The 23,790-nt window shown below is 37.0% G+C and overlaps 1 protein-coding gene across 11 annotated transcripts in view; it reads left to right on the plus strand.

Annotated features, from left to right (window-relative positions):
• The window catches only part of ZNF644 (zinc finger protein 644), an 87,866-nt gene that overhangs the window by 48,141 nt on the left and 15,935 nt on the right, over positions 1–23,790 (plus strand). For 5 of the 11 annotated variants that reach the window (XM_054164936.1, XM_054164935.1, XM_054164934.1 and 2 more), the window contains 2 exons: positions 8,733–8,774; positions 22,602–22,674. The exons of 3 other annotated variants lie outside the window; for them this stretch is intronic. The gene's annotated coding sequence lies outside the window, so the exon portion shown is untranslated. The remainder of the gene's footprint in view (positions 1–8,732; positions 8,775–22,601; positions 22,675–23,790) is intronic. 3 more of the 11 variants (XM_054164939.1, XM_054164941.1, XM_054164940.1) reach the window with 2 other exon arrangements.

Genomic DNA, 23,790 nt, shown 5'->3' on the forward strand with positions numbered 1-23,790 from the left:
GCCCTGGTAGAGTTAAATGATGGTTGAACTTGATCATCTTAAAGGTCTTTTCCAATCATTCATATACTGTGATTCTGTATCAGACCTGATCCATGGTTCTGGTGATGAGTGGCTGGTTCAATGGTATGTTCAAATTGTAACTAGTGATCTTGAACTACTTTTCAAAGAGGTGCATGGAAGCATTTGCCCTAGTTTGTTTGCCAGGTGTGGTAGTGTAATGTGGGTTGTAAAATGGGGGTCATTCCTATTTAAACAACAATAATAAAAAGACCTGACAGCTATCTAGCATGAAGATGTGAAAAAGCAGGAAATACTTTTTTTCCATTTATGTAGGTGATGGACAGTGTTGGAACCTTAAAATGCCACCAAATCAAGAATGAACATTGAGTAGCTCAGTGAGGAAAAGGAGTTTCACTTATTTTAAAAACCATGTTCAACAACTATTAAGGTGATAATGTTGGCATCATATTCTAACTTGACTCCTTCATCAAAACCAATCTGTTGTAAAAAAAGCAGTCTCCTTCAAAATGGACAAATTTTTCATTACTGTTGATGTATATGACTCCCCTAAATGATCTTTCATATATCATAAGAGTGTATAGAAAACCAATTAGAAAGCAAAGTGTTTTATAGCTTCACTTCAAATCTGATAAGTTGTAGTTGAATCCTAGTGTATGAAATTTGTCTATATTTTATTTGGACAAAATTATTGCAGGAAGAATGCCAGTACTAGAGTTTGGGTTTAGGTGATTAATTTATATGGTTATTTTCTTCATACTGGAACATTTGCTGTAGCAACAGCTTCGTCCTCTGGTAAGCAACCATGCTCTTTGGGAGTTTGTAGTGATGCTTAAAGATTCTAATACTCTGGAGTGTCTAATCTGTCCTCTCCTAGAGGTTTCTGTTGTGGGGATATCAGAGTAAAATGTCTCAGCCATACCAGTTCAGAGTTCTGCATATACCTACCTTCACTTTAAGCTTAAAGGCCTCACTTATGAGATATTTATTAGTAGTTTGTAAGCAGAGGTTTACAAGTACATACATTGTACATTGTAAAGTACATTCTAAGTGAGCGTGAGTTCTCTTGGAAATTGTTTTTACATTTTATGTACAGCAAATACCTGTCCTCTGAGGCTATGAGCAGGATATTGCCTTTCTTGCCATGGTATACAGGAAATGTCAGAAATGCTGTCTAGACAGACAAGGGCAGGCTTAGAGCTCATGATCCCAGCATAGCTACCTATTCAAATGGAATGAACTTGTGAGGAACTGAATTTGGACTTAGGATCCTGTTTTGTAGGGAGTACTGACACACTAAAACTTCTTCAGTATTTCCACCCTTTGCTGTTACAAATGGTCATGTATTTTACTTTCTTGTTAATGCCTTCCCACCATTGCTTTCTTTCAAGCTGTCTTTATATAAGAAAGTGAGGTTTTAATTTATTTTTTTAAAAGATAGAGGTGGAAATAATGTCATTTATCACCAATTTTGAGGTGTACGATTTTAGGTTCAAGTTTAAAAAAACCAACTGCATTTCAGTCTTAAAAAAGCCAGACAAGTGCTTCAGGAGTAATTTTTAAGACTGCAAAAATGTAGAGGAGGAGTTGGAAGTGAATGTGTATGCGGTTTTGTCTTAAAATGATTTTCTAAATACAGAAAATTCAGAGACATGTTGTCTCTACTAAAAGTGCTCTTGCCTATAGCACTTGCTTTGATACTTTAATCTGTAATCTGAGAGGAGGTTCTCTGTAGTTGCTGTCAGTGTAATGGCCCAAACTTTGGGCTATGTTCGTGGAGACTGCAGGTTAAAATAATGAGTTGCATCTCTCTTCTTCCAGTGTCCTGCAGGCTGTTTAGTGTCCTAAAAATAAGTGGTTTAAAAGAAATACAAACCAAAACCAAAATATGGACTGCTGTTGTGTTTTTATTGGTGTAAATGGAACTTGTATTGAGTCCAACATCAGAGAATACTGTTAGGTAAGTGCACTAAACTGAAGAAGACAGTGTAGAGGGAAGTATCTGAACTATGCAGCCAGAGAGAAAACTGCCAAGCAGTTTGGTGCCTTTGAGTTTGAACAGAAATTGCAGTAAGGACTGTTCGCTTTGGAACAGTGTTAAAGGTAAAAAGAAAATGGCTATTAGAAATCATTGTTGCTACAGTAACAACATGGCTTGACTATTAATGTGCTGCCTTAACTATTAGAAATGTTGTGCAAGATAACTTTTTTTGGCTAAAAGTGTCCTTAATGGGAACAGAGATTTAAATATTCATAGTTATCATCAGACTTCTTGTTTTACAATGGCAATCTATTTATTGGAAAAACTACTCTCTATTTACTGCTTTTTGTAACCCCCAGAAAATTGTTTAATGGTTTTAAATTTTATTAATAAACATAATGTCCTTATAGAGCAGCTTCCTGGAAGAAGCCCCCCAACAATACAAAATATCAATCTTTCTAGTAGTTTGTTTGTTTTATTTTTTAAACAGCTTGATACTGTTTTGTATAGTTTATTTTATCTGGTGATGTAATTCTGACTTTCTGAAATTAAGCCCTTAATGGGTTCATTGACTTTTTTATACAGCAGAGCTTCTAAGATACTTTTATATTTTGAATTAAATGAAGTACAGTATAGCCAACCTAAATCTTGTTTGAAGATCTATAAATACGGATTAGATTCTAGAGTGGAATCTGCTCAAGGATCTGCATTGTATTTTATTTTGTAAGGATGTAAGTGTATGTACTGTGGAGTAAACTTTTTGCAGGTGTTTTTGTTTATAGGGAAGAGTACAGTTGCATTGAATTATTTCAGTGTCATGCAGTAAACCAGGAAAGGGATGTGAAGTACAGAGAATACATGAAGATTGATTGGAATGAACTGTTTGCTCTTCTTTGGAAGCCCATATGTGTGCTATGTCCTATATACCTGTAGCAGATCCCACTTTTCTGTAGTTATTTGGCTTTCTGGCAGTTTTTGAACAGGTAATGGATTGAAGAGATTTTGCTGACAACATAATGAAAAGACAAGTGTTCAACATCAAAGATGATGCCAAGATTATGTACCGTGACACTGGTAGTCTGGAGCAAAATGGAGAGATGATTGTGTCATTTTGTACTTTGGGTTTTTCCTGTTTGAGAGAACCTGTAATATTTAAGATAGATAAATGCAGGAAGTGAAGAGCTAGTTTGTATGGTCAAGATAAATAGGCTGAAGTGTGACTAAAAATGTCCAGGTGTTAGAGCAAGTTTTATGTTGATCTGTAGTTTAAACTGATAGAGAAATGATACAGAAAGAAGGTGAATTGTTTCTCTGCACCTTATTGCTTATGGTAATTCCCATTGCAAAGAGTGACAGTTTAGTTGGATATTTATGGACTACAGACTTCCTCATGAAATCTCAATACTTAGAATGTCACACCTAATTTAGGCTGAGGAGGAAGTTGCATTGATTAGTAAACTTCAGAACAACATATTAATATTTTCACTTAAGGCTTTTAAGTTCCAATTTTTTTCAGAACTCCCATCTTTTAAACTTTCAGATGCTCTCACTTATGTGTTGTTACATATTTGCCTGCTGGATATTGTGCACTCAAAGTAAGCAGCTCTTAAGTTGTGTTTGTTTCACCTCGCTTTTCTGTAGGTATCTTTCTGTCTTTATTGTGTGCCTATTGTGCACGTTTACATTCTTACCTGTTTTAGTGATGGAGAAGGCAAGCAAGCTTTTTGACCAGTATATGTTTCATTAGTCCATATCCCAGTCTACCTAGAATATTTTGCCCTCTGATGGCTTTTTGGTTTTTTACATTTAAGTAATACAGATTTTTTAAATAATAATTCAGTCTGGTTTTTTACTTAATTGAAGGTAAAACCACAAGTTGTTTGGTTTGGTGTGTTGGGTTTTTTTTTCCCCTATTGAAGTTACTTTGACTGCTTTTCTCCCTGCTTTGATACTTCTACTAATGTTGCATTCATCTATTTGTAATCTTGTTTAGACTGAAACAGCTTCACAGTCTGAGGCATTATCAACTGTGTGCATTTCCTGTGCTGTCACACTTTCCTTGAAGTGCTTTGCTGTCCCATATGGGGTGTTGTCATAAGCAAAACTTTCTCTGAGTAGAAGAATGAGAGATTCCATATGAAAGTTCCATATTAAAGCCCTACCACAGCTTTGGGAACTGTGAATGTGGCATTTACTGTGAAGAGTAGACAAAGGAAGAACTCTAATGTCTTTGAACTATTCAGATAACTCAAAATCTAGCAGGAGGTTCAAAATGCAAGAGGTAGTCCTCTCTTGCAGTCTCTTGCTTACTGTCTTTCATTCAGTCACTGCAAGGTCTTTGAAGTCAGAAGCATCTCATGTAAAATGACTTAAATTTTTTGTCTCTTTGTGTTGTGAAGTGTTAACTTTTTGCTTAATTTGACTTCTGGATAACTCAGTTTCAGTAGGGTACCTACACTTAAATATCACTTTGCATTAGCTATTGTAAGGAGAGTGATTCTATTGTATTCTATTCTATTCTGATTGTTGGGATTTTGTTTGGTTTTGGTTGGGTTTTTGTAGTTTGCCAAATATGATTGTGGCATTTATAATTCAGTTGGTTAAGCTAAGGTTAGAATAAGATATGTTGAGAGAAGTGGAGTTTTACAAATTCTCAAAGGGGATTAATTTTGTGATTTTAGAGAACCTCGTGTTTAAATTTGAGTGATGATTTAAATTAGTCTGCATTGAGTGTTCTAGATGTTTGTGGGTTCCGAATGTACTTCTAAGTTATTTTTATACTTTTTTATATAAATCAACACATCAAATCTTCTACAAACAGAAAGTAGGAAACTATGTTTTGTAAAAACAAGGTCATCGCTGACTATTTGTTGGGAAAATGGCAGTATAGACTTCTATTTAAAGAGCTTTTCAGCTGTGTTACGTGAGTTGGGAGACTATTGTCAGCTAAGTTTTCATTCTTCTGAAATTATTTTACCTTTGATAGTTGCATATACAATTTTAGCTGGATCTTCTTATGGGCTTCTTGTAATAACCTTTTCTTCAGATTACTCTGGTTTATATCTTGCATTGATTCTTAGGATTGATTTCTGTACGATTAAGTAAATTTTCCAGAGCTACACAGATATTAGAATGTCTTCCCTCTTTTGCTCCCAACTCTTGAATTTATCAGGTTTTAATGCTGGGGTGGTATTACCTTGATAAATGTACATGCCACTGTCAACCAAATAATTGAACTTTCTAATTCCCAGAAAATACTTGAAGTCAAGACTGTAGTTGCAAGCCTGTTTCTGTGTTATATTTGAGCTGGTGAAACAGACTGTTTGCCCACAACTTACATCAGTGAAAGTAGTTTCTATGGTATAGTTTATCTTAGCCTTTGTTTGTTCCTCTTCCTTCCCCCACAAGTATAATCAGCTATAGGGGCTACAGCTAGTTTTGCATTACTTTATAACTCTCTTTAAAAAATATCAACAACCAAAAAACCCACCCAGTCAATCAAAAAAGCCCCTGAAAAACTTCTTTGGTAATGAAATTCCTGACTGTAACCATTCCAGGAGAAAGGGATTGGTGGTTAAAGATGTTCAAGTATCTTTTCCCCAGAGATGTGTAGAAATATCAGTTATGATAAATAGTTCAAAACTCTTGTCAGGATTACTGCAAATTTTATTGATTCATACAACTTTGCATTCTAGTGTTTCTTAAACATTTCCCCCAGAGAGGGGCATGTTATAGGAAATAGTTTATAAAATAATAAGACCCTAATAACGTAAATAGTGAATACAAATAAATTCAGTCTTGATGATGTCTAATGACAAGAGAAGCAGTTAGGTGAAGTTTGTGTAGTAACTCACATTTTAATTCGATTGTCTTTGTATAAACCTACTATTGAATGGTTATGAACTTGATGCAAGAGTTATGAATAGTATTTGCTGCTGTCGTTATAGATGTGAAGGTAGTTAACTTAGTTCTTTATGAACCTGAATTTTCAAATAGTGACTGTGGCTGTTGTTTACTTGGGAAAGTAGTAGTATGAAAGCCTTTGTAGCTGATCTCTAGCTAGCTAGAAAGGTTAAAAATTCTAACTAGGCTAGTGTGATTATGTTACAATTATTTTACAGCCTGTATACACAGGCTTTTAAATTATTTTTGAAATGCTTTTTGAGAATATCTTTGTATTTCTCGGTTGCTCGTACCCTTGGGGGGGGGTTCTGTCTTTGAGTAGTACCCACAAATGTCACTTTGTCATTGTATACATGATGGAGAACTTCTTGTGTCTACAATGGGGTCTTTTTGTGTATCACATGAAAAGACATATCATTGGCATGGAGGGTTTTTCTGTCACTGGTCGAGGTGATTCATTGCTGGCACTGAACCGGCTTTGATTCTCATTTACCAGTCAATGAGAAATGTTTGTTCTTTTAAGAACTTTTAATCCATCTGTGTCCTTTAGCATCACTGGGGATGCATTTGAGATACCGCCCAACTCCACTATTGCACTTTCCTTCCGCTTCCTGTTCTCTGCCCTTATCATAACAGCAGCCATTTATCAGTGATCAGAAGCCTAGCCATTTTGCAAAAGTTTTTGTACTGGCCATGGGCCCCTTTTGACTCTGAATGGTGCTGCCTCAAAGTGAACACTAACTACACTTCTTGCCTGCATCCGAGTCCCTTTTGATATTGTCTTTATTAACTGGTGAGGGAGAGTGTCTTTCATTCTCACTTCATTTCCTGATAATGAGAATTAAAACAGGAAAAATGGGAGCCAAAGCAATTGTGATTTCAAAATCACTGATTTCACTAAGGAGTCTTTGAGATCTACCTGTCTTGGATCTACTGGGAAAAAAAGGAGGTACTCAGTTATCCAAATATTAAAAGTCTTGAAGTGAATATTAGGTGTTAATTTGACAGTGGTGGATTGAAATAACCCCAAAATTTATCCCCAAAGCGATCTGTGAGCTCTCTGTGAACCAAAGAATACTTCAATTCAAGAGTACTTGCATTTGATTTTTCTCTAAAGAGCAAATTCGCTAAGTACAAGAGTACATGCCCTCCAGATAGGGAATGTAAGGTAAGACTTCCCATTTTATGTCAATAGAATGAACTGATTGGTCCAAAGTGATCTGCTTCTATGGAAGTAAGGGATCCTATGACAACCTGCTGTACCACAGTGATGTATAGTTGGCTGGGCTTAATCCTTTGATGCAAAGATTCTATCTGCATTTGTATTGCAGTCCTCCACATCTGTGTTGAAGCAGTTATTGCTACTGTTTAGCTAATGGCAGTGCTCAGAAGATGTGAGAATTGCTACAGTGGCATTCTGAGACCATTTTACATGGAGTTGGTCATTGATGTAATTCTTGCAGGGAGACAAGTGGGGTTGACTCTGCCCAGTCAAAGTGCAGAGGTTTCCTGAGATGTCTGGCTTACTGCTGATTTTAGTGTTTGGCAATGTAAAGCCTGCATAGACCTTCCGTTGCATTTTTGTGAAAGGTGTTTTGGCTTTTCGTATCTGCAGGTTGTATTTTGTGGGCATGTTTACCTGTAACTTTACATTTACCTTCTGTAATGTACAATCGGGCTCTGCTGCTGTTTGAAAGTAAAACTTCTGTTTTTCTGGGCACATGAATATGAGTCTAAAACTTGACTGAAGAATTTTAAAGTGTTCTGTAATACATTTGAGAAATGAGCATATCATTTGAATAATATTAATGTTTAAGTGCTGCAGTTTAATGTGATGGTTAAGAAATGATCCTGGAGCTAAGGAAAGAGACTTGGCTATTTGTCTTCTGTTGCTTTATATTGCCCAGCAAGATTTTTTTTTGAAAGATATGTCTTTTCTTATCCTCCTTGTAATTTAAACGGGTGTCTTTGAGGCAGTTACAGGCAGACGGGGGAACTCAGGATCAACATGCTGTTTGTGAACCAACTGAGGGAAAAGAATCTTAGGCAGTGTGTGAGAATAGATACCTCTTTCAGAGTTAAATTTAGGTGGTGGATACATTTATTTAGTACAGATGCTTCACATATGAAGTGCAAATTTCTGTGTGTAATTCTGTTAAAGATCCATGAACAAAACTGAAATTAGAGCATTTAATCTGACATTAATCAGCCTTCATGAAAGCAGATTGAGTGATGATTTTAAATGGGCCATCTAGCTTTAAAATAATAAACATAGTTTTGTCCTAGGAAAGATAAGGAATTTGTGAGGCCCAGGTTTAAAACCCTCTGACACTTAATCTCAGACTTTTTTTTTACCCCCCAGAAAGATTTTTTAAAAAGGGGGAAAAAAAAAAGGCAAGCAAAAAAAAAAAAAAAAAAAAAAAAAAAAAAAACCAAGCTTTCATATGTAACCATTTCCTTTCTGTGCTTCATTTTCCATTCAGGAAACTGAAGACAGTTGACTTTGAAGGCACTAGCAGAAAATGTAGCAGAGCTTTTCTTACCATGCAACTTTTCTCCCCGTATTCTGTCTGCTTAGTTTAATAGCATGTGTATCTTTGATAGGATTTCTTGGTGGGTTTCTTCATTAGAGCGTCAACGTTACGTTATTTGGAAATTACCTATATTTGAGAGGAGACCACTGAAATGTTGGTATTCCTACTCTGAGTCAAAACTGGTAGAATACTTCTGTATCTGTGGATTTCTGTGTGTTTTGCCTGTCATTTGATAGTCTAGGACACAAGCAGAAAGCAATGCTAGCTGTACAGTAAGTTCTTGTTTTATTTTTCAGATTTGTTTTAATGTGGAAGTGGATCTCACAGCTTAATTAAAGGTGAGTACAAGTTTTGTGATCCTTTTTAAATACCATAACTACCTGGACTAGTTTTTTCCCTTGTACAAAGCATTTGACACAGTCCCCCACAACATCCCAGTCTCTAAATTGGAAATACAGGGATTTGATGGGTGGACCACTCAGTGAATAAGGAATTGGCTTGATGATCACACTCAAAAGAGTAATGGTCAGTGGTCAATGTGGAGAGAGGTTTCTCATGGGGCAGTAATGGGACCAGTGCTGTTTAACATCTTAGCAACACGGACTATGGGATTGAGTGCACCCTCAGCAGGTTTGCCATTCACAGTGTTGAGTGGTGCGGTGTGGTTGACACGCTGGATTGAAGGGATGCCACCCAGAGGGACCTTGATAGGCTTGAGAGGTGAGCCAGTGCCAACTTTATGAAGTTCAACAAAGCCAAGTGCAAAGTCCTGCACCTGGATTGGGGCAATCCCAATCATAAATACAGCCTGGGAAGAGAATGGATAGAGAGCAGCCTTAAGAAGGAGGACTTACGAGTGTTGGTTGATGAGAAGCTCAACATGAGCTGGCAGTGTGTGCTTGCAGCCCAGCAAACATATCCTGGGCTGCATCAAAAGGAAGTGTAGACAGCAGGTCAAGAAAGGTGATTCTCCTCTTCAGGTGGGGTCTCAGAAAAGCAGAGCAGAAGTACTGTGTCCACCTCTGGAGCCTGCAAAACAAGAATTACATGGAACTCTTTGAAGGGGTCTGGGGGAAGACCATCAAGCTAATCAGAGGGCTGGAGAACCTCTCTGGTGAAGACAGGCTGAGAGAGTTGGGGTTGTTCAGCCTAGAGAAGACCTTATTTCAGTCTTCCAATATTTGAAAGGGGCCTACAGAACAGCTGGAGAGCTGGAGAGGCACATACTGACAGTTTGAGGTTAATGACTTCAAACTGGAAGAAGCTAAATTTAGATTATACATTAGGAGGAAATTCATTACTATCAGGGTAATGAAGCACTGGAACAGGCTGCCCAGAAATGCTGTGGAGATTCCAACCTTGGAAATGTTCAGTGTGTGTCCAGAGAAGGGCAACAAAGTTGGTGAAGGGCTTGGAACACAAGCCCTATGAGGAGAGACTGAGGGAGCTGGGGTTACTTAGCCTGGAGAAGAGGAGACTCGGGGATGACCTTATTGCTCTCTACAACTACCTTAAGGGAGGTTGTAGACAGGCGGAGGTTAGTCTCTTCTCCCAGGCAGCCAGCACCAGAACAAGAGGACACAGTCTAAAGCTGTGCCAGGGAAGGTTTAGGCTGGAGGTTAGGAAGAAGTTCTACACAGAGAGAGTGATTGCCCATTGGAATGGGCTGCCTGAGAAGATGGTAGAGTCGCAGTCACTGGAGGTGTTCAGGAGGAGACTTGATAGGGTGCTTGATTGCATGGTTTAGTTGATTAGGTGGTGTTGGATGATAGGTTGGACACGATCATTTTGAAGGTCTCTTCCAACCTGGTCTATTCTATTCTAAAGCCAGTTTGGAAAAGGGTCTTGAGCAACATGGACTAGTAGGAGGTGTCCCTGCCTGTGGCAGTGGGGTTGAAACTAGGTGATCTTAAAGGTCCTTTCCAACCCAAACTACTCTGATTCTGTGTTATACTGCTAAACACTCAGAAAAAGTGGTCAGTGAAACTTGTATCGAGACTTGGGATTTGCTCACTGTAATTTATGGGCAGTGTTACTTCTGTGGTAACAAAATAGGAACAAACCACACATTCCCTTAATAATAAAGATTATGGTGAGTATTATGCTTTTCTTCCCTAAATTATCGTCAAAAAGCTATCAAACCATTCTGTTGGCTGTGGAGAGCCAGAATTATGAGTGTTTCAAAGGAAACTGATCCTCTGCATATTGCCTACCTGATTTTAAAATACTGGAAGTGTACTTTGCATTGTCAAAGCAGCATGTTAAACTGGTACTTACTCTATTAAAACACAACTGTATGGGAAATTTGTACCAGAAGAACATTTCAGGTTTTTAATAATGAAATCCTGTTGTGGGTTTGGTGTTTTTTTGTGGGGTGTTTTGGGTTGTTGTGGTTTTGGGGTTTTTTGGTTGTTTGTTTGTTTTCCCCTTCCCTGCCTATCCTCAGGAACCCTTCTGGGAACTATTTGAAAGAAAAAAGTATTTGAAGATTTACTGCTGGTACTCATGAGCTGCAGAACTTCAGTGTCTATTTGCAATTGCAAAGTGTTCTTCTGGGAAAATTGTCTGTAACTTTGGCACCTCTCTCTCCCTCCCCACCATTATTTTGAGAAAAAATTGGCTAAGCCCAGCTTTTTTTCTTCCTTTCTTCGTGCTACTTGATAATCTACTGCAGGAATACTGTGAATTATAAAACCAGCTTCCATTGAATTATATGAAACACTTAATGAGCCAGTGTGCTTTAATCTGTTTTAGCTTGAGTCATTCAAGAGTAGATAAGGCCCCACAGTTTGGTAAATTCTCTGCTGTGGAGACAGGATGTGATGGACTCCTGTACATGGGCTTCCGTAATGAACAAAAACTGGCTTCTCATTTCCTGATTGCTGTTTGACTTACATGACATCTCAGAATAGAGCTTTTTGTGGTAACTTGGGGTTCTGAGGTAAGAGTGAGATTCTGCTTGCTCAGATGAGCTGATTCTTAATTTCAAATATCCAATTAATATGTAGACTTAATGTACCTCTGAAAATGTACTGTGTTCATGTTAAAATAGATATGAACTGCATTGTTTGTATTTTCTGCTCTTCTAAGACTGCTGTCAACTTTAAAATAGTGATTATAGCAAAATGTGTTGTGGGGAATCTTAAAATAAGTCTTCTGTTCAGTGTTGCTTTGTATAATGTGGTGATTCAGAACTTCAATTATGAATTGTCTTCTGAACTATGAACAATTAGAAGTAAGCTGTACTGCTGTAATATGCATGTGGTTATGCACAGAGGGTGTTTACTGAATTTGCCTGATTTTGCAGGTTTCTAAAGTGTACTGCTTTGAGAAAAGGAATAACTATAACTGCAGGAGGAAATACTTTTTTCTCTCACTGAGGATGAGTATAAAACAAGAATTGTGACTAGGATGGGAACTTGAATTCAGAGTAATATTTAGTTCATTTTGTGTGCCTTCTAATGCTTTCAGTAATTAATGCTTACGTTTTATGTTCTCTTTCTTAATTTATCTCATTAGTGGTTTAAATACAGAAAATTAGTTGAGAAGTCTAATACACAACAGCATTTTCTTTAAGCTTGAAATCTTCCAAATGAAACTGTGAAGACCTTTCATCTTAATGGTGGTTAGCTGTATGTAATACAAAAAAGCTATTATCTGAGAAGAAAGCCTGTACTTTTGCATACACAACAAAAGCACAGAATAGTGTGTAAAAGAATACATAGAAATAGTGTAGTGACATTTGATCAATATTGTTACTGCTTTGAGGGGATCTTGAGGTTGTGGAAGTTGTGTGAAAATAACTCAATAGCCAGTAGATCAATGAAAATATTAGGCATTATCAGGGAACAGAACAAAACCCAGATCCAGTTGTTCAGATCTCTGATACACCATAGGTGCATCACATTGTGATGTGTATTGCTGCTTGAGTATTAATCTGGTTGACTGAAAAACAACATAGCAGAGCTGAATAAGGTTCAGTGAAGGGCATCAAGGACAACTGAAACACTTAAAATTAACAAATAATCTGCATTTCCCAACTGTCTTTGTTGTCTGTCTCCACTCAAGTGTCATGGCTGCAGTATCCTGTAGATTTATAAGTAATGAACTTAATTCCCACAACTCAGTGCAGACACCAAAAAAAACCCCAGCCAACCAAAATCCAGTTATTAGGGGAGTGACCTTAACTTTTCTTGTCACTTGAAATTAAGGTTTATCTGTTCATCTGGTCATGTACAGAGCTATTATTTCATGTGTCCATCAACAAGGATAATAACTTTCTCAAAGCTGACTGAATTTTTTGTTCTTAGTCAAAGAGATCTGTTTTATACTTTCTTAGATTGTGCCTGGCACTGTTACTTAAACTACCAGCCTTTTAAGCCTTGACCACTGAAAGAATGTAGAGGATGATGAGAGCTAGTTTGTTGATAAGGATGGGTAAATACCACCAATGTCATTCACTACGCTAAGGTTCTAAATGAAATTAATGAAAGCAGAGTGTTCATTTTGGGCAGTAGTTTTATAATTGATAAAAGTAGCATGCTTTAGCACTAAAGAAATCTCTACATCAGCAAAAGGAATAAAAATTGTGATATTATTAAAATATGTATAGCAAATAGTTGCCAAACAACAACAACAAAAAAGTATGTTGAGATTGCTAGATATGTTTCAGGTTATGGCAGATAAAAATGGATTACAGTTTTATTAAATACAATAGGGAAAAGGTCAGGATTTTTCCAAAGCTGAAAGGTGTGTCATGGTCAAAGATCTGTCCCAATAAAATGGGTTGGACTGTTCTTAATGTTGTCTTTAAGAAAGTTGGACTGTAAATCCATTGTGCCGCATCATGTTGTCATGCAAGTTTTCACCTGTGATATGTAGAACTGACACTGCCTAGTCTGGTTGTGATCTTTACAAAGTCATTTTGTGAACTGGATAAGCTATTCAGTGTAATGATTGTAACTTAAAGAGGTCTTTTGTTTCAATTATTGAGTTGTCCTTTCCTGAAATTTGGAATTATGATAAAAATAAGACCTCTGTAGCCATGTAGTTGTAATCTGTGGGAACTTGTATAGAGTTATGAAAAACAGCTAATTCTTATAGTCAGTTTGTTTATATATTGGATTCATATTGAAAGAAAGGGTTCTTTGCCTGGCTGCACACAAAAGTTGTCTGAACAAAAAGAGAGTTATAGGAGAAATGTTAGTTTCTAAATTGAAGGTTAGTTTTACATTTAGATATGCAAATTCTGTAGGTTCTGCTTTGATTGAATAACTTTAAATGTCTTTGTCAGTACATTATCACTCAGTTGGCAGTGGGGGAGGCATTTTCAGTTCTGTGTACTCTGTACATGGGGAAGAATTAGATTTGCATACAGAATTTCACCACCACTTGGTGGCAGTACCTGGCTTCAAAAAGACTTGGTTTTGAGCAGATAAAGTGACTTTGATTTTTGTGCAGCCATAGGTTAAGAGGGAGCAGATTTGGTTTTAAATTTCGGAAAGTCAGTGATATGTTTTAGAAATTAAAATGCTTTTTATTTAACCTACTAGAAGGATTGGTGTTTGCATGTCTCTATGGAAAAACTATCATGTCTAATATGTAATTTAAGAGTATTTCTTGTATTAATAGTATGTAATGTCTCCTAATTGAATTATTTTACCTTTACTTCTAGCATATTACTTTGAGAAGTATATTTCAAGTCATTTTAGAACATAGTTGGGTTTTTTGTGGTAGTGTTCTTCATGTGAGAGTGTTGTCTTTAGTAGCTAAATAGAGGATTGCCAAATCTTTTTTACCTTCTGAAATATTCTCAGCATTTTCATTTCCTATATTCGTTGATAAAAATTTCTTTAAAATAGATTTGTCTGGTAGATTTTTCTGTCAACAAATCTCATAGAAGTTTGTGCACTTACTCATAGTTTTGGCCTCTCAATTGTGCCAATTCAGCAGTTTGTGGGTCCTGGCCTTTGAAAATGGATAATGAAATTGTTGATAAAGTGTGAAAGAAGGAATTGAGGTAAATGGAAGAAGGCAGGAGTTACTTAAATTGGTTCTGCTGCAAAGAAAAAAACATTCTGGTATATAGCAGAGTAATTTGGCAGCATATGGTTTCATGTTGAGGCTACTTCCTCTTTTCTGCAAGCCAAAATCTTCTGCAGTGACAGCAGATCTTTCATTTTGTTGTTATCCCATATGTAAGAGCTATAGTGGTGAGACTAGAGCCTGGAAGAATGTAGGTACTGTCCTGGTTTGTGGCCAGGCAGATCCTCTCCTGCCCCCAAAGGAGGCAAAAGAATGACACTCACACAAATGGATTGCAGAATTGATGGAAACTTTAAATGGAAAAGCAATTAGTGTTTTACAGAAAGCTATAAGCATAGTGACAAAAGAAACCTAAAGCATACAGAGTCCCCTTATAGCGTACCCAAAAGCCTCCCAACATTCCCCTCCTCACGTAAAACCCCCGGGGCTCTTTCTTCCCTCTCCTCCCCCCCCCCCCCCCCCCCCCCCCCCCCAACCGCTAGGCTAGTCTCAGCTGGCCATGTCTGAGACTGCCCCTTCCCCCTTCCCCTCCTGGCATTAGGTCTAGCCAGGCCTAAGAGGCCTTGAGATAACTCCCCCACTACTACCTGATAGGGAGCGTCTCTCTCATGGGAGCAGAGGGGGAAGAAAGAGGAGGTGTATGACTTTGCAGATAGATTTATAGGGCACAGGATATTATGGGTATGAAATACGCTATTTCCTATGTCCACCCACTGGGCTGGACACTCAGGACACCAGAGGTGTATTTTGTGTGGCAGCAACAGGAGGCAACCAGCCTAAACTGCCACAGGTACTTCCTGAAATGTGCTCTTCGTGAAATATTTTACTGTGAGTGGAGTTAGATCAACATTGCTGGTTAAGAGTGGGTTCTATGAGAAGGAAGTATTTTTATTGTATTGCCTGAAAAGCTGACACTGAGAATCCGGCTTCCTTAGACCCCTCTGAGGTTTCTTGTATGAGGAAGGCTAAATTGTGACACAGAATGGACATTCCACAAGGTGAATCTCTAGAACTGTAAAAACACTAATAAAAGATTAAATGGGACTTGGGAAATGCATATTTATAAATTTGTGTGATAATACTACTTAGGGATAATATTATTAAATAAGGAAACAGGAATGCTGGAAGAGACGTAGAAGGGAGAAGGGAATCAAATTATAGTTCTGCTATGAGGATGTTTTACATAACTTGGGATAAAATGCACTTTTGCTATGTATTTTTGTATAATTTTCTTAAGCTGTCGCACTGATAAATCTGCAGTTAGTGGTTGGAAACTTTAAGAATGCCTTGTGTTTATATTACCGATATTTTGAAATTAAATGATCTAGCATATAAGCATATGGAACACTGAGGACTAAAATAGGGAAGAATTGGGATACCATGTGGCAAAGTGTGATAAATCAGAATTGCAGAATAGCTGAGGTTGGAAGGGACCTGTGGAGATCTTGTCCAGTCCTGTTCCTTGAGCAGGGTCATTCAGAGCAGCTTACCGGGGACCACATCTGGACAACTTTTGAATGCTTCCCATGATTGAGGCTCTAGAACCAATTTGAGCATCCCATGTCAATCACTCTCACAGTAAAGAACTTTTCCTTGTCTTCAGATAGAAACTCAAATATTTTAGTTTGTACCCATTGTTTATCCTGTCACTGATCGTCACTGGGAAAAGTCTGACTCCCTACTAAGCCTTCTCTTTCCTCCCGTCTGAACAGTCCTCGCTCTATCAATCTTTCCTTATATGAGATGCTCCAGTCTCTTGTCTCAGTGGCCCTTCACTGGACTCTCTCTGATAGCTCCATATTTCTCTTGGACTGGCCAGCTCAAAACTGGACACACTGCTCTGCTTCTAGCCTTAACCAGCGCTGAGTTGAAGTGGAAGAATCACCACCTCTGCTATGCTAGCAATGATCTTAATGCAGAACAGGATACTGTTGACCACCTTTGCCACAAGAAAGGGTACTCATGTTCAGCTTGCTGTCCAACAAGATCCTCAGATACTGCTCTGCAAAGCTGCATTCCATTATGTACAGTTGCTAGGGGTTATTTATGATGCAGGACATAATGCTTTACTTTAAACTTTACAAGGTTTCAGTCATCCTCTTGAGGTCAATCTGAATGCAGCACAAGATGCTGCTGTATCAGTCACTCTTCTAAGTCTTGTGTCATCAGCAAACTTGCTGAGAATACTTTCTGCCCTGTCCTGGTAATCAGTGAAGATGTTGAGCAGCGTTGAACCCAGTATTTACTACAATATACAACGCTTGATACTGGCCACCAACTACACTTTATATTTTAAATAACTCTTACTTTTTTTGGCACCCTGATTAAAATGGTACTTCACCAAAAAAAAAAAAAAAAGGCAGGACTTTTGGGACTTTTGTAAGAGATGAAAAATCTTTTCACAAACATTTACTTTCTTTCGAAAAGAGGTGTGAGTGTGTGAGATTGACATAAAAATAATGCATCTTTGCATGTAAAAATAAGGGAACATTTTTGGACAGAATGTGTTATCACAGTGTTAAGTCATTTTTCAGACTTGTGCCTGCATTTAGGAAAATCTAATATTTGTAGTTCTCATCTTTAGTAGAAACTAATAGCTATGCAATTAGAAACAGATCATGCTGCTAAAAACCCAAGCTATAGACAGAGCTGCAGGAACAGAGTGACTTGCCTGTCCTCAATGAACACAGTTGTGGAGTGCTGGGGGAAGTTATGGAAGCCTGTGGAATTGCCAGATAATGTGTGACTGTTCTTAAATTACCAGATTCAAAATGTTTTGGTGGGTTTGGTTTAGTTCGTTGGTTTTTTTATCTAGCTAGATGTCTTTTATAAATACCTAACTCAGTTTGAGTCTTTGCCAATGAACTGCTGCATTAGCACATACAACTCCAAGAGTGTTTTTTTTAAGGCATATGTCTGATTCTTGTGACACTTCAATTGTATTATCATTTATTTTATTGATTTCAGTATTGGATTTTAGCATGATGCACCCCATTGTGACAAACTGGTTTATTTTCCCAAACAAATCAATATTAGAGGAAGAAGATTAAGAGTGATTGGTAGCAGTACATGGTATTCTCTTCCTTGATCTCTAAATTGTAAGACAGTCATTCTTCAGTTGTGTACTGTTTTCCTTTCACATGTGAGATGCAGAAAGTGTGGCTCAGTTGGTAGCAGATAAGACCCTTAATGGGAACGTTGTGAGTTCAAGCCTACAGTGGGCAGTAGTGTCTTCCCTACTCTAGTCATGAGGTCTGTGGTGACAGGTTGGACTCGATGATCTTTGAGGTCTCTTCCAACCTTAGTGATACTGAAAGAGCTTCAAGATGTTAAAATATCGTTTTTAAACACTTTAGACCAGAAATAGTTATCTTTTCTGAAATATGTACAGTTTTAACTTGGGATTTTTGTTTCCTTACTACCTGACACACAGCTTTTGAAGAAATTGTTTCATTACAAACAAGCATTCGGGTAAATTTTTGGGACGTGTGCTTTAGGTTTCATGTTTGCAGCTATGATCTTACTGAAAAGACAGGTTGCTTTTGTGTGATGATTCTTCTATAATTCAAAGTTTCTTTTTTGTCAACTTTTTCCACAGAGAATATGACAACTTAGTGAATCTTTCAACAGTGTAACAAAAGGTTATACTATGGCTGGCCATAATTTTATATTTCTATATTTAGGAATAATACAGCTTCTTAGTATTGTACCAGTAATTTTCCTTGCTGCTTTAACAATAATTTTTAATATAGGAGTCTGATTAGCTATAAAAGTTTTCTGATGTGCTTGTATTCACTTGAACGACTATGGATCTTAATTAACAATAAGTTGTTTTCAGTGGAACTCAGACTGTGGTTATATTAATAATGAGAGACTTGTATTTAAAGTACGTGTGGGAGGGCAAGGCAGTTTACAGATAGTGTCTCTGCTGTGCAGAAAGGAATGTATTTTCAACACCTTAGTTTGCAAACATGAGTAGAAGCTGAAGGAGGGTGAGTCACTGACTCATTCTGTGGTTGTTAGGCTCTGTGGCTATGTTTCCATACGAAGGGTGGATCTTCATATCTTTTTAAGAAGGAAGTAGAAAAACAACTGAAAATATTCTTCCAATGATCAACATATCATTAGTTTATTGACTTTGGATATTCCTGTTGCTAGATTAACACCCAAAACTCAGGAGGTGGGAATTATGTGCATTTCTGCGTGGAAAAGGCAAAAATACTGTGCAGCTATTCTCTAGGTGCCAACTTTTTCTCAAGATGTGGCTTGTTTGTGCTAATGTACTACTCTCTACAAACCTTCATTTTCCAAAGCTGCTTGTACATTTTACTTTTGATACAAGGTCTGTGCTTGATGTTTGCTGGGATTGTCAAAGGAGTAGGCTGTAATAGGGCAAAATATAAGGATGTGCACACCTCTTCAGTCCTGTGCTACAGTGTACTTAATCTCTCCCTGGTCTGCTGTTGCCTAAAAATCTGACTTCAGTGTCATCATCTTTAATATACTGTCATTTGAGAAAGCTTTATTGCAGGAACACTTGGCAGTAAAATGGTAAGTTCTGTTAGTGTTCTCTATTTACATATTAGTCTTGAAGAAAAATCTAAATGGGAACTGCAAACCTGAAACATCTTTCCTGTCTCTTGAATATTTGAATAATTCCTTCAGTATCCTGCTAATTCATGTACCTGCTTAAAGAACTTGACTTATGAGGAGTTACTTAGCACAGGACAAATATATTTTTGCCTTCATTACAGCACTGCTGAAGCATACTATATTTCTTCTGTTTCACTCATTAGGCTGATTAAATTAATTTAGGAGATTAATTCTAAGTTTTTGTACCACTTAAGTCACTTTGTGCTTTTAGGTGATTGCCGTAAATTTATGCATTTGATGTGAAACTTGGTATCAAAATGCAGGAACACACTTCATGCTTTTCACAAACTCAACCAAATTTTCAGTTTTAATCTTTCAGCTCCAGAGTGCTTTCAAATCTATTGTAAATCCTTATAAAAACAACATGGTGTTTGTAACAAACTGGCATATCTCTGACTACAACTGCTAATAGGCAGGAGTGTAGTACACTTATCAACAGGAGTGTAAGCTTTAATGAACTAGTGTTGCATGAAGGCAATACTCTTAACTTGGTGTGTGACCCTGTCACATAGCAAGCATTGTTATGAGGTAAGAACTTGGAAATGCCTTAAACCTACTGGTAATAAATACAATTAATTGTGTACATAGAACAATGGTGTTAAGTACATTTCTATCAAAAAGAATTATTAATGAACAGGAAGTGGACATCATAAAGTGGTGGCAGGAAGGTTGTATCTAATCTGAATTACTGAGTGACCTAGGAAGCTTGCTCAGAGGGATTAACGAATAATTATGTTAATATGCAATTATCACCTCATTTCTTCTGTAGTAACCTCAAGATGTAGTGTAGTAAGGGTGTTATAGCAAGTGCTGATAGTTTGCAAAAATACTGATGTTCAAGATTTTTGAGACAATAAGATTAGCTTCAGGCATTTAAATTGTGATCTGTCAGCTTGAAGATAGGTCTGACCTTACACTTTTTTTAATGCTTACTGTATCTGGCCACAGGCAATCATGTCTACAGAACTCATTATGATTTTAGATACTGATAGTTTGTTACGAAAAAAAAAAAAACCACACTTAAAAAAATGTACATAATTAATGTACTTAATTAAACAGGACTGGGATGTGGCTTAGTTGGCTAAATAATGGGTTGTTTTCTACTTACAATGTGAAATAATTTCTATATAGTGTAGCATGTAGACCAGGAGTAACACTGTTAACTGCACTGCAGTCATTCTCGGTTTAACTGAAATAATTACACATATTTTGCGCTGGTCTTTTAGATAAAGTGTCTTTCAAAGGTATATGCCTGGGATTGTGTCCATGGATAAGCTTTTTGAACATTGCCATTTTTACAGTTATCTCCTAGGTATATTGCACTGTGTGCTTAAAACCAAGTCACCTCAACTGTATAATGTTTACCCTGGTAGAGGATATAGCAAGCACTGTTTGCAGCAAGTTTAAAATTTGATCTCAATGTTTAATTTCTCAAGTACACTAAGTAAGGATTAATGACTATATTTTGCCAATTTTGTGTTTCTGATATACTACAGAGAAGAACTTTTAAAACTGTGATGGAAACATGCAAAGAATATTGTATAGCCTTAGTTATATCTTAGTTCTTACAATGACAGACTTTCTAAAATTTCAATTTTTTTTCTCCCAGAGTGTTCAGATTAGGAAATGTTTCTTTGAGTGTTATACTTCCTGAATAGTTCCTGAAGTTAGATGATAACATTTCCTCAAAAAGGATGGCATTATGTGGAATGTTTTCTCACATGTGTCTAGTTAAACCTGTCATTGTTACTGCATAAATTTCTGCATGTGGAGTAGACAATGTAAATGAGGTATCGCATCTTGACTCAGTGTCATGACAAGACTCTAAATTACTGTAATTTAAAAAGATATTGTAAATGTTTTCTTTAATACAGTGCTGTTAAAATTGCTTCTTATCCTGCACATAAAGTAGTGAATTGTACCACCCTGATAGCTGGAAAATAGTGTGATAATTAGCAGAAAATTATTAAAATGCAACAGTGATGTTATTGATACAGTAAGAATTTCAGGCTTGATTAGAAGACCAAAATCTGTAGGGACAGCTGTATTACCATAGAAGACTTCTAATCAGATCCATATGGAATAGTTCGCAATCTTCGTAAATCCACTATATGAAGAAGAGTCTCCTACATTATTGCATAATGTCATATTTTGGATATTGTTCATAGTTACTCTGAAGAGAGTATTGGTTTAAAGGTGATCATATGGGGCCCTGGCCACCTTTTTAACTTAAGCTTTAACACTAATATTTAGTGTCAGTATGGCCTTGTAAAAAGCGACAAGGGTTTGCCGTCATCACATAAACCTGTGAAAAGTTTTCTGGAGCCATCCTGATAATGAGGATGGCAGTCTCCAAGCAGGCATGATATTCTCAGTTTGCCTCCCCGCTGTTCAGGGAGTACCAATGAAGTCACTTTAAATGGGAAGTGTCTATTTTTCTTCTGAACCTCACACACCATAACAGATGGGTGGAACTTGGAACATGGAAGGTTTTACCTCAGAGGTGGTAACGGCGAAGCCACTCATTATCACTGAATTTACCACTTTGTTAGCAACATTGCTTCCTGTTGAGAAAAGCTAATACAGGCTCTCAAATTGACTGAGCATACGTTTGTCTATCTCTGCAATAGCAAAACAAGGAAAATGCACATCTGAGGCAAAATTGGCTTACTAAATTTCTTCTAAACTTTTTGTGAATATTTTTATATTCTGCTGCCTGATACTGTATGAAGCTTACATTATGCAGTTGTAATTGTTGGAGCTGTTGTGCATCCTTGTAGATTTCGTGTATTTTAATTTACTTTTGCATTCTTGCTTCTTAGTATGTGTTTGCACTGTGTCTCCTGCTGGGTGGTGCATTATCACCATTTTAGGGTGATAGATTTGAATGTGATCTTATTGGAAGTTTTTATTGTGGTGGAAAATGACCCATCTCAAAACAGCAAAGAAATGCAAAAATGTAAGAAATGGGAAGATGAGAAACTGGAGTGTCTAGTAGAACATTTGCTTAAAGGTATGTTACAGATAAATAATACAGCCAAATATTTCATACACTGAACACTTCATATTCATCTTACATGAATGTTGCTGTGTTTGTAAATTAGGTAGTTCAATGAGTGAGTAGCGACAGAAACCGTTTTTAAAGTTGCAACATCTTTTCATTGTATTTCTACCCCAAATGTAATTACTTTATCTTCAAAATAGTAAATAACTCATTTTGTAAATAAATTAATCATCGTTTGATTTTTGAAAGCTTAAAAGAGGCTAAAGTACTTTTTCCTTTTGCTGATTTTAAACAAAACAAAGACAATAACAGAATTTCCATGGGGCCATAGCTAACTCCGAATTGTGTGGATAGCTGTCATAATATTGAATTGAAAAACTAGTAGAAATGCTGGACTCACTTTAGAGTGTAATGCATAAAGATGACAGGAGTGTTGTTTAACCAGGTTGTTCTCTCTTCTTAGGAAAAAAGAATGTCAAGAGTGGTCTTTCTTGATTTCGATGAAGGGCCATTGCAGGGAGCCATGGATATTAGTTGTGAGTTAAAACATCTTAATTCAAAGAGTCTAAGTAATGACTCCTTTTAAGTCTAATCAAAGTGTTAATTAGTAAGTGAAACTAAGCATATGATGGTACAAATCAAATTCCCCGGAAGATCAAAGTGAATAGTACTCTTTAAGGGTATAATATGTGATTTCTGTAAAATACATAGATATTTCTGGCTGGGATGGGTATTTTAATGCCTTGCGCTTACTGTCTTGTGAGGACCTATATAAGAAGTAAATGCCAAGGGGACTTAAGTTCACACTCCTGTTTATCACACACCAATTTTCATGTGTAGGCAACTTCTCGTCGTGCTTACTAAGCATTGAGTGTGACTGGGTGTGATTTTTGTGTATGAATGAAAGTCATTTGTAGAAAGACGTTTATGTACACAAGGCCTCCCAGAAGCAATTGATATGTAGTAATTCTCTGTACTAGTAGATACTATTATTGTTATGTTCTGGATTCAACATGGTGATTTCCTCTGGTAGGTAAATCCTCATGTCTTTTTTCCTAATGGGAAGACTTTTTCCATTTTTGAGAAGATGCTACATTATTTGCTCATTATTTAACAAGGGGAGCCCTTTTGTAAGAAGACATTTAATTTTTTCAATGAATTTGAATCGTTGCTATGTCTATCAGATGTTGTGTCTTCTCCTTTTAATACCAATATAAAAACTTCTGCCGGCTTCTGTGTAGCATCAGGTCAGTTGTATACAAACACTCTGAAAGAAGTGCTACCTTGAGATACGTAAAGATTATTTTAGTTTTCTTGGTGCTTAAAGGAAAATATGGTTGCTGGTTTGGTTGGTTGGGGTTTTTTCCCTTTAAAACAAACAGAGACAGCAACAAACACTGAAATGACTAGCAAGATGTCTCAGAAGCCTTTACTCCTGACTTGTTTCACTTCTAGAAAACAACCAAGAAGAAACTCTGTTTATGTATATGTAGAAAGCATTTGCACAGGTTTTAACAATCTCATTTCTCCCATCTAGCTTGCATGTAGGTTGTCAGGCTTTGTTTTAATTGAGATACTGGGGTTTTTTGCTGTATTACTATAGCATAGCAAAAGAGCATATATTTTTAGATTGCTTCATCGATTAAACAGGT

The sequence above is a fragment of the Dryobates pubescens genome, chromosome 11 (assembly GCF_014839835.1).
Source record: "Dryobates pubescens isolate bDryPub1 chromosome 11, bDryPub1.pri, whole genome shotgun sequence".
Lineage (NCBI taxonomy): Eukaryota > Metazoa > Chordata > Aves > Piciformes > Picidae > Dryobates > Dryobates pubescens.